General features: G+C 40.4%; 1 protein-coding gene across 1 annotated transcript in view; it reads left to right on the top strand.

Moving 5' to 3' along the window:
* Positions 1-1,351: 1,351 nt before the first annotated feature.
* LOC132262556 (insulin-like growth factor-binding protein complex acid labile subunit) overlaps positions 1,352-12,373 on the top strand; it is a 30,060-nt gene continuing 19,038 nt past the window's right edge. The window contains exon 1 of the mRNA XM_059761851.1: positions 1,352-2,416. The gene's annotated coding sequence lies outside the window, so the exon portion shown is untranslated. The remainder of the gene's footprint in view (positions 2,417-12,373) is intronic.

Below are 12,373 nucleotides of genomic sequence, written 5' to 3'. Positions count from 1 at the left end.
CACCCAAGTTCTCAGATGAGCGTAAATCTTGCAGGGACGGCAAAGTGTGGGTTTGTGTGGGTGAGAAAAATCATGGAAAATTGGATATATAAGGAGGAAAATGTCTTCCTTCACCCCATAAACAATTCGCATAATTTATTGACGCATTTAAACTAACCAACGATAAATGCCCATAAATATTTTCCTATGAATAATTCTCTGTCCTTCCACGGCGACCTCTTTTTATGGCCCCTTTTTAGGGGGCCATATTTAAGGCATCACCATAATGCGAATGAGCCCATTCTCTGGCAATCGTCATGTGTGCGCCTCTGCCGTGATAGCATCACCCTCGGTGTGTCTGGTATCTGCCATGTCCCATCGGCACTGCCTGAATAATTCCTTATGGCTCAAGTGCCTAATTAAAATAATCAACATCCGGATGAATTCCTCAAAATCACGGTGGAAAATCTACGCTTTTTCCACAACAGCCACGCGCCAGAGAACATGCCTGAGCTTTTTGCTCCGCGGAGGATAAGCTCCGCTGATGCGGCCGAAGTTTGCGAATTTGTGGCACTCGCATGGGAAAATGTGGAAAAGCCCTCAATAGACAATTGTCAAACGATGAATTGTGGCGGAATTGCTGAGAAATGTTCCGAGAATTACATTCGGATTAATGTGAAAGGAAGGCGAGCTTCTATGTTAGCATGTTAGATACTTACTCTGATAGAGCAACAATTGCGTTCTGGCGCTGTGCGAATTGTTATCATCATAAATAAAATAATGTGCAATATGTAGAATTTGCATGTTACAGCAAGAAGTGTGTGAGGAATGCATTCAATTGCATTACGAAGGAAAATCCAATTTTATGAGAATTACATCGTTTCTTATCTCGCCTAGAAGACTGAATAAGAAAGTGATTTTCACGTATTAACTAAAGAACAGCTGTTTAAGACTGAAAATCTAATATAATCATTGCACAATTTGTGTACACAGACACACTTGATAAGAAGTCCTAGATATTGTGTGGCGCTTCCAAACATGAATTTACATATTGGTTGACAAATAATAACAATGGAAGTTGATTTCGCACCGACTTTTAGTGTCATGTTAGTAATTTTTCTGAAATACAGCAAAGAATTAAGAATATTTTAATTCCTCCGTTGAAATAACGTGATTATGTTGCCTTCTATGCTGCTGGTGAAACTGAAAATTCCGCTACGACATGTGATGACTGGAGTCGCTGAGAGTTCTTCTCAATGGTTCGCTCTCTCACTATCATTTCGGCGGAACGCTCTCTTGCTCTCTCTCTCTGCTCTCATCTTCTTTGGCTTTCCGTCCAAACCTCATCAACGTTCCCTCGCTGTTCAGTTGCACGCGAAACCCCTCGGCGAGTGGATGGTTGAGCAGCTGAAGCCATCGGAAGGCAATCGCGACCCAGTATTTCAACCCTACGTCTTCAATTGCAGCGAGTTCCGCTCTTTCGTGTGACTTCTTCCCCGTATCCGAGATCGGATTGCAGAGTTGCGAATTAGAGTGTGTGCGGATTTCAGGGCACGAGTGGCAAAAAGTGTGGCTTCTTGTGGCAAAGAATAGAGACAAGAAATGGGCGAATAGGTGGGCGGAAAGATGATGGAAGGCAGAAAGAAAAATTACACAGTTTCTTGTGTGCAAATCTCATTTGAAGACTTGGTGACTCGACGACGGAAGTGATTATATGTGACGCGTCTTCCTGCCACTGTTCCTCCCCTTCTGTGCAAAAGAGGTCGAAGGTTCGATAAACTATACTCAAAGGGGTGGCGCGACGAAAATTCGCTGAAGTTTTCACTTTTCAATTCACGGGAGACGACAGAGTTCCTCTAGAGAGGGAGAAAGAAAAAAAATCTTGAAAAAAAAACAAGAGGCGCGCTGGCGGCCAAAAAAACCCAATGAGAAAACATGAAGATGTAATGGGAAAATAAAAATGATTGCTGTACTTTTGAATTATCTGCCAGTGGATTATTCTCTGTGAAGAGGACGTGAGATAGAGAAGAAATATTCGCAATAAATGAAATAATAAGAGTGGCACTGAAGAGGAATCGCATATGAAAAATATACTGGAAAATTCTCGCTTCGAGCTCAGTGTCTGCGGGAGTGTAAAATAATAATAAAAAAGAGTGAAATAGCTGAAATAACTCAAGTGTATCAGATTTTATTTCCTTTTGCTATTCTCTATACAGCAAACTCTCAGGGCCTCATTGACGAACTGCTTGGAGAGCGTCTTGGTCTGGGTAATATTTTTTTCCCACCCTCGAGGGGACATTCTTTTGGGGTGGCAAAAGAAGTGGATGATTGCGATAAAACACAGAGAGTGGTGAAAAATAATACAGTGGGAAAATAATAAAAACGACGAGGAGGGCGAATCTGAATGGATAATTGCGGACAAAGGAGCCACTAGAGAGTAAGTTTTGAGCAAAAGATTTTCACATCCCCTTTCGCGGAAAGAATTTGCCACAGAGAATTCGCCACGACAAAATCACTCAATCTCGCGTACAATAATTACAGTGAGCAATTGCATTAAGTCAATTGCAAAAGTCCTTGCACAGCGGCCATTCTTCAACCGAATTGCGACCCATTCAATCCCAGAACAAACGACTATTGACAAATGCAATTTTTTGCACAATCGCTTAATAAACTTTCAGCTCTCAAGTGGTGGATTTGAGGGTGAACTTTGCACAGAGCGAAAAAATCTGTGTGTAGAATTTGTCAAAGATATTAAATCCAATCAATTTCTGAATAAAAGCAATTTTTTGTTTTTGTTTTTAGGTTTTTAGGTTTTCCAATGAATATTGCAATTCTTTCCAATTCAACCAGAAACACTTTTGATCAATAAAATTATTGGGGCACACAAATTTTGCATATGAAGCTCTTGGCCAGGCAGAGAAATTTCGCCCATTTATTGTGGTTCTACCAAACACTGATATTATCAAAATTTTAGTGTAAAACTATATTTTCAAACTAGAAAATTTCCCATGCTGAGCATTTTCAGCATGAGAAAGGAAGTATTGTCGGGTCAAACACGCCCATTCTCTCCGGGCAAATTCGGGTGAAATAGATCCTTCCACCACGAAATGATCCCACAAACTCTCTGTGATTTATTTCTGACAAATTTTTCACCGGAAAGTATTTTTGCCGAATACATTTTGTCTGATTTATTGTCATAAAATGCATTAGTTTGAGGAGCTTCTATGTCGTAACCCAATTTTCCAAGGGAATTCCTGGCTAAGACTCTTCTTGGGATGCGCGTCACAATTCGTTCCAGTTGAAGTTGCAAGGAACTGTTATTGGAATTGCCGTGTGTTGTCTTGTCAATCGATCAACCTTAACAGATGTTTGAAACGCGTTCAACAGTTAACTGTGTGTAATTGAATTTCCTGTTACTAGTTTTGGCGGTTAAGGGTTGAATTTTATGGGACACAGAAAGCAAAAGCAATTTGAATATGTCTTCCCTAATTTGCCTTGATCTCATCTCTATATAAACCACATTAAACTGTAATCTGAATCTTCATTACATGGATGCAGGCGCTCTTGAATTTCTCAAGGCATCGGAAATTATTCCTCACAGGAGTACTGTGTCTATTAATTTGAATGAATAGAGTGGTAATTTAGTTATCATATTGTGAGGATGCAATTATCCAAATGAAATGACTGTGGAATGGTAATGCTGAGTTGAAATTTCATTAGGATGCTTATCTCACAAATGGACACACACCCCAAAAGTCTATTAAATGGCTGTGAATGTCTCACGTGTTGTATCTTTTTGAGAAAATAATAAAATTGTTCACTGATATCCGATGTTTTGAGCGCTACCACATGAAATGCCGTCCCGTAATTCATTCGCCTTCCTCTCCTTCCCTTTCTACCTGGCTATTTGGCGCCTAATTGATATGTGACGGAATCTTCTGGTTCTGCCAGGAGGATAATCAAGATTAGATTAATGTGTTTCATTCTCACATGAGCGCCATGTCGGTCTGGATGTACGCAGTGTACATAAAAATTAACTGGATGGAATCAAGAAGAAAATCTCTTGCCATTCATACTCGGAGGGGAGGCAGGGCGAGTTGAGAAATGCTGAGAACCAGAAGCGGAGAAGATAAAATGAACCGGATTAATGACACTGGGTTTCGAGTGTGATCAATTTTTTTCTCGCATCCACGGACTTTTATCTTGGCGCTCTGATGTACAGAAATTCACCCAATTTTAATACATTTTGAGCTTCCTCTCAATTGAGAGGCAAATCCACAGTTTTTGACGTTGGACAGGCGAAAGAGATGATAAAGGAAGTCAAAGAGAGAAGGTCTCTCCATTCACAGATGATGCCATGGAAAGTTTCTTGAAAGTTAGGAAATTTTGAAATTATATTTCTTGTCGTATTCTTTATGCCCTAGAATATTTCTTGGAATAGTGCTCAAATGCTTTCTGAAATTGCAATTGAATTAAAAGCAACACTTGGTTTAAATTTCATTGTAATAGCGAAACTCTGAAGGCGTCACATTGGATCTGATTTCTCCCTTGCTTCCAACGATCATTGTTCCATTTTTGTCGTTTGCAGAGGAATGTGCATATTATGAAAACTCCATTCAGCTCATATATTTTCTAGTTTTGAAAAGTTTCTCTATGGGATTAAAAGAGTGAATGGTTGAGTGTGACAGAAATTGCTCAAGTGCTCCACATTTTTGGGAAACGTGTCCATTTGCGGTGAGTTCAGATTATGAATTCCCTTTTTCCATATCCCTATCTCTCACTATTCTCTCTCTCTCGCACCCCCTGAGAGCCAGTGGCCTTAAATTCAATTTCGCCCGGACATGGCAAACAAGGTGAAATTTCAACTGGGGAGCGTCCTGATTACCTCAAATGGCAGCATTGAGTGCGGGTCGCAAGACCAGAAAGTACTCCCGAAGAATCAACATTTGGGAGCCAGAGTCAGGGGGTCGGGAATGGGCTGGCGAGAGCAGATGTCTCTCCACGTGGGAATAGCCGTGTACATGAATCCGACGTTAGGAGGGTTTGGGTTCGACAGTCGAGAGTGAATGACTTGCGAGGCCCTTTATGCTCACATTTTATTTTATTGTACACTTCTATGCTCGCCACTAAAATACACACACGCGCGCGCGAACTTCTCATATTTATAATGTAATTCTGTTTGAACAATTGATTAAGGGTTGCACGAGGGATACATATACACACAGATTCCTCACGAGGGAGATGAATCTGCCGAGGGGTGTATCACTCAACTGTGGCGCACGCACTCTGCGGACACAATGCCGTGTTGCAGTTTATGTGCCGAGCATAAATTTACAAGTGTCACTTCGCTGCACGCAAGAATTTGTAGAGATGGTGGCGAAAAGGATATTTATTGCATTCATTTGCAGATGAACAATTCCCACGGAGCACAGTTATATTACAGTTTGATACTTCGGGCGAAGACATCGCGAACATCGCAATGATTTTGGCGAAGTAAACAATTATTATTAATATGCAAGAGTCATAAGAACTTTGCCAAGTGAGCATCAAGTTAGATCTGATTTACAACAAATCTCAGGTCGTCACACTCCGTTGCTTCATTTCATATTTGAAAATATTCCTGTCATATGTATATACATACTTGAGATACCTACATAAACAAACTGTCTCAAAGCAATTTACTTTTCTTCACAACTCAACAGAGCTGCCACAAAAGTCAAGAATTCCTCACGCGAAATCCCACCCTCGCTGCGTATCTTCCCGCAGGAATGCGCGCGCGAAAGGGATATTCATAATTCCTTGAGGGATGAGGAAACTTCTTTAAGATTCATAATGAACAAACTCCAAATTAATTTCAAATTGTTTGCTCCCACGATGAATCCGAGATGTTATTGCACTCATTATGTCTCAACAATTGTGTTTGGGTGGGTAAAAGGAAATCAGGAGCGAATCGGGATGTCTGGGGAGATTAGAGCTGCGATTGAGAGAGTCATTAGAGGTATTAGGGATGGCGAACAAGGGCTGGAGTGAGAGGTTAACCCCTCGAAGGCAAACAATATTTTCGTATTTGTCGCATTTCGCTTCTCCTGCCAATTCGTATTGGTGTCCTGCGATAAGGTTCGAGGACTGACATTAGGGGATGGATAGTTGAATGGGGTGGTTTTTTGTGTGTGCCAGGCGCCCTGTGAAAGAAGTGGCAGATACATTGTGTGGTGGTGCAATTGCGCAATTTCCTCTTCAGCATCATCGTCCATTGAGCAAGAAATTTCGTTAATTCTGGTCCCGCAGACAAACCCCTTGGTTTTTATCAACGGCTTTCGACACACAATAAAGAAAGCCACATAGACACATTTTACACTTTTCACAGGCGTACTTTTGATAGTGAACATAAAAGGAAATTATCATTTGAAATGAGTGGCTCTACCCTCAAGTTTTCCACCCCTTCCTCCGGTATCCCTTTTATTCACTGTGTAAATAATAATAATAATAAGTGTGTGCCAAAAAGGGAGAAAGTTGAGCGAATTAAAATCACAAAGGCACGAAATTTGCATCCCTTATCGGCGGATGGCGGGAAAATTTAGCCTGAGCGTAACAAAGAAAGTAGAGAATGGCTCCATTGAAATGTATTTTTGTCGTTGTGATGTTCTCTTGCTCCTGATGAGGATGAGATTCGCTGATGCTTGGCCAAAGAGAACAAGTGGAGTGAGTGAAAGTGGAAGAGGGAGTGTTATGATGTTAAATTAATTCCAGAATTATAATACTCTGGTCGACAGCGATTTTCTTCATCTTTTCCTCCACTGGTGCCACTTGGGAAGTACATCCATCGCACCACCAGTGCCTCTGGCCCAATGTTTTCTCTGGGTGAAAATGCCCAGGAAAAAGGAAAACTTTTCCTGTTGGCAATGTATAACATTTGAATATAAATGATAACTTTTAGTGGCAATAAAGATTGTGGGGGAGAGAAATGCCTTATTCCTTCACAGCCTCAAAAGTGTGTTTGTGTGCGTTGGCTGGGAAAAGAAAAGCCGGGAAAAATTCAACCACCGAAATTTCCACGTTTTGTCTCTCTCTCTGAATTGGAAGAAACTTTTCAACGACCAAATTCCATCCAATATTTACACATTCGTAATTCATTGTATTATGAATATCCCTCGGAGTTTTCCATACTCTCCTGTGGCGATTAGTTACGTGTATAATAAATTCGTATTATACACGACGATTCACTCCTAAGCATTCTTGTATAGCAATAAGCTTGTGTGAGACTCCAAAGTTTGCCCAAAAGACTTTTCTGTTGCATGATAAATAGACATGCAAATATGCAGCTCGATCTTTTTCCCTCTCTTCTAAACTTTCTCGCAAGAAGATTTCTTTACAGAAGACTTGCTCAAACTTAGCGTCTCTATTTGGATTTTCTTCGTAAACTCTCTTTCAAATATTCAGTTCATGTCAATTGTCAGATGGGGAAAATATGGTATGGAAGAATATCAAAGAGGAAGTTTTGTGCATTGTTCAATTGCAAAGTTATAATAATATTTGGCTCCATTTTCATATGATTTTTTGATTAGAGGATCAAAACTTTTCTAGTTATTCGGAATTTCCACCGCTCTAGGTCATGAGTTTAATTGACTTGGTGCCTTGACTTATTTTTAAATACATTTATTTTTTCCTCCCGATTTGTTTCTTTGTGTCGCGTAGCGAATTTATCACATCCAGGAACATTAGTAGAAATTACAGTTTGGGCTTCTCGCTCTCGTACTGCACGCGATAAATCAATTGAGTGTTTGAGGGAATATTTTACAGGTCCCAGGTGAGTAATTAAAAGAATCGCCGAGTAATTTAACGTGTGAGGCGGAATTTCAATATAGCAGCGAGAAATTGTGTACAAAAGTGATAAAAGGGGACAAATGGAAGGGTGCGGGGTGAACGATTGGACAACCGGTTCGTCTCTTTGTATTAAATTGCGTTTTATTCCGCCACACGCGAGGGGATGAAGAATCCCCTCTACATGAGAGCGAATATGGTTTTTGATTTTGGGGTGAATTTTTCCCATTTTTTACATCCTCATATTCACTCGTACACGCTTTTCAAAAATCCAGGGTGCGGATATTCACCCCTGGCAGTTCCTCCCGGAATTCTCCTCTGCTAGGGGCTGCACAGCATTTTGCGCGCTGATTTTTGTTGTTGAGTCAGAAAGAGGATGAGATGGTGTAGACGGAGGGGTCGAGAATTTATCATGACACCCAGTGTGGGTAAAATCAAAAGACAGGGAAAATATTTTCCATGCGAGCACTGGAATAAATCTGGCACTTTATACAAGCATTTACCCAAAAGTACTTGTTCATCAGACGCGTGCTGAATGATATTAAATAAATCCTTCCAGTTGAATCCTGAACCCATGATTCCGCACGACACACCCGAATACCCAAGTTGTGAGGGTCGTGGAAGGGCGCCCTGGGGAGGGGAGGCGCACGATATGAGGGATGATTTGAGATCCTGGCAGCGCAAATGTCTTACATTATCACATTTTTATGTTTGAGACAATCATCGCCATGGGTGGTTCGCCTGCGATATTTCTAATCGCAAAACCACCCACAGATCAACAGTCCTCATTTCGTCACTTCTCCCCATCTCACCGCATCTCAAATCGATGGACCGCTTTTCTTTGTTTCTCCTCGTGACCATCGAGAAAACACATTCCCACCAAGAGAGTCACACGAGAAATGACTTACTTTTTGCCACTATTGCGCTTCAGCATAATTTTATCGATCAATTAGTGGTTGTGAACGATGACGAAGGTGAATTTGGCAGAGAGAAAAAAATTCCAACCAAAATTGATGCTGTGAAAAAATAAAGTTTAAGGTTTTCTCCTTCACTACACAGACGGGACGCAAGAGTCAAAAAGTTGCTCTGCAAAACCCCGAACTTCGTGCTATGAAAATGTAATTATTGTGCAGAAAATTTCAGCAATCTCTCTAATAAATCTCTCTTAACTTTGCTACACATTCTTCTGGTGAGGGCAAATATAAATTTTTACTATAGAGTTTAAGTTCCTCTGGAAGACCAAAAATTTGCGAGAAAAATGAGTGTAACGGTAGTGAAACATAAGACCATGTGTGCACAAAATATGACGAGAAGTGGTAATAAACAAAGTTAGTTCTAAGAACTCATATCTGCATTGTTTATTGACCGATTTTGATATAAACCTTGCATATAAAATAAAAGATAATTTGTTCCCCTAAAATGTTATTTACATGGAGAATTTGTTTGTTATTTATGAGTGAGGAAAAATGACCATTTCTTAAATTCATGAGCGAGACAAACAAGGTATTAAGAATCTTTTGTTGTCACAATCAATTTTAATTATCGTCTCCTTCGCAACCAATGCCAAGCGCCTGTTCCTTAAATGAATGAAAAGCAATGAAAAGCATATTGAATATGATTCTTAATTAACGCATAGGATAATGTGGAGGACCGTGGAAAATTATATCGAGCCACTTTCGCCGCCCCTCGGCTTTTGTCAGGGAGATGAAAGAACAAGATGAACCATATTAATGAAAATGTTTATGAATAATTTTGCAGCATTAGCTGTGAATGTGTCCTGCATGAAATTTTAATAGAAATTTTAGTGTGGGCATTAATAAATTCGTGACAGGGGATTTCTGAGCACTATGCGCAAGGTGCTGCCCAAAAAGTTCCATATGAATTCTTTAGGACATTCTCTTTAATCTTTAATAACTAGAATAATCCCCTAAATCTTCCAGTGCCGGAGATCAGGGTGGTTCAATAGGGGATGGTGTGATGCTGGAAGTTCCCGCTGGTGCCTGGATAATTGATAAAGAAGGCAATTTTGAAGATTATTTTGCATGTAAACAGCCCTATTTTCGCAATTTCACCTAAAAACTTTCCCAATGAATAAGATATTATTTATGCGATGCGGCTTTGGCTGGGACTTTTCCTCCGCCATGCGGGTGAAGTGGTTGTGTCTCTCCTCTCTGGGTAAATTAATTGTACACACTACACAGTACTACCGAATGGGTAGTGTGCTGTTGAAGTCCTGGAGCTTTTTGGGTGTTGCTGGATAATTTCTACCCAGCGAAAACTTCCATTCATGTGTCATGTTCTAATGGATTCTAATATTGGAAAAGTTGAGAACTGCTGTTTGAGATATTTCTCACTGTGGGCCCCATTCGTCAGCCCCACGGGAGAAGTTCCACCCCCGCATAAAATGCACATATGTGGGATTTATGTTGGTATCATATGTATCGATACAAGTGGGAGCATTCGCCTGGAGGGCGGAATGTGTGTGGCTAAATGGCGAAAAGTTCCCCCAACTTGACACTCTTTGCCGCACATTCGTGTGAATTTCTCCACCCCAAGAACCCAGAGAGAGTCACACGAAAGTGCGGTGGGGAAAGTGTGTGTGTGGGAAAAAAGAGTAACACCGAGGGCTGGGGAAATTTGCTCCCCGCAGACACGGTGGAGAGCAGATGAAAACAGCCCCCAATGAATATGAATCATGTACAGGAGTGCAAAAGTTATTTATGCCAGAGTGGCTGTGTGTTGGGAATGGCGTGGCAAAAAAGCCAAACAAGCTGAAATGTATCGAAGTTATTTAATCAATTTATACATTAGTGTGTAGCAGAAGTGTAATAAAATGGTTTTTTTCTGCATATGCAACATTTTGTGGCGGGAAATTCTGCTTGAATTTGATATTACATGTGAAGTGGGAGGCAACATGCATCGAAATAACTTTTTAGGACAGATATAGAGATTGTTTTCCGTGGTATTCATTGATGTGGACTTTGGTTGAAGACTATATTGCTATTAATTGAATACAGTGCATAATTTAAATTAGATTCTCTCATTAGCCAATGTTTACTTGGTAACATAGCAAATAAGAGCAAATTTCAGCTGTTATTCTCGTTCAGTATTGAATTTCCAAGAAATTTTAAAGTTTGCTCTCTGCGAGAGATACTATAACTAGAAATCAATTTAAATTTAAATTATTTATGCTTTCCAAATATTTATGAACGAAACGTTTTTCTAAATCTCAAATTCTAGAAAATGAAATTGCCTCGTCAATCATAGAAGCAGTGTGCATAGAAATGAAATTGAAACGTGTTGAACATATCTGCAATGTTCTAGCTCTTTAAACTTATGAGTTAGCTAGTTATTTGAATGAATGACATTAGACTTCCTCTTGCACATGTTGCAATGTGCTAAAGCTCTCATATTTTCCGAGGGAAATCATTTTTGCGCCTCTCAAACAATCTCTGCGGCGTCTGTTTTCGGCAGAAACTCTGATGATTGAGTTGAGAAAGCGCCTCAACGTGGGTGTGTGCAAAGTCTCGGGTGAACCAACAAAAGCTGTGTAGTTTCGACCCTAGCGTCAATTAGTGTGGATGTATTTTGGCGGGCAAATGAACGGGATGCGAGAATGATTGTTTTTGATACCGAATCCACCCCTTCAAAAGTCACAACTTGTGTACATAAGCAACAATTCAAGGCAGACGGGTTGAAGTGCATTGGCTTGAAGGCATGTGCTGTTTAGCTGTTGGCAAAAGATGAAGTTTCGAGACTTTTCCCGGGGGCAAAAGTTTTCCAGTGTGTTTAATTGGGGAAGAGTCATACGTCGTACATGGAAAGTTTTCCCCACAATATTGAAAATGTGGGGCACATTTGGAAAATGCAAATATGATGCATATGTACATAGTAGGTTGAGAAAAAAGTCTTTGTAAACACATTCCGGCAAAAAGCTCTTCAGAATGGAAACGCTGCACGCCATCCATTAGATTATCCAATTATGAATTCGATATGTTTTCTGAATGGATTCACATATTTCAACGTGGATCAATTTTTATCATCAATTCAAAAATGGAATTGTTCCACTTATTCCCCGCTCCGCGCTCACCCCCTCCCTGCTTTTACGGTTTCGCGATGTGTTCTCGATGGATAAAAAAGGCTCCTCCTCAGTCGAGTCGTGGAAATAAGAAATTCACCCTCATATTAGATCACTAAACGAAAAACTGTGTGTGGGGTTTCAGGCTGGGTGGGTGGCGGAGTGAAAAGAAAATGTTTCACTGGAAAATCGTGTATTAAAATAAATCGTCTCTCAGGGGAGCAACACAATTCCACTGTCAGATGGAGATGAAGAGCAGAATTTTTCAAAAAAGTACCAACAATTCCGTCAAAATTGGGTTGATCAGCTGAATTCTAAAAGACGTCATACACTACACATTACAAGGGATTCACAAGAGAGAGGTTTAGGGGTTTTCTGAAAATTTCCCGCCCCGGAAAATTTCGTCTTTCACTCTGAAGAGGGCTACAATGACGGCGAAATTCGCCAGAAATTCGCTATTAATAATTAAAACACGCACGATCCTTTCTGAGGGGT

This window comes from Phlebotomus argentipes, unplaced genomic scaffold (assembly GCF_947086385.1).
Source record: "Phlebotomus argentipes unplaced genomic scaffold, Phlebotomus argentipes genome assembly contig_15, whole genome shotgun sequence".
Classification (NCBI taxonomy): domain Eukaryota; kingdom Metazoa; phylum Arthropoda; class Insecta; order Diptera; family Psychodidae; genus Phlebotomus; species Phlebotomus argentipes.
This window is presented reverse-complemented; position numbering and strand designations above follow the sequence as displayed.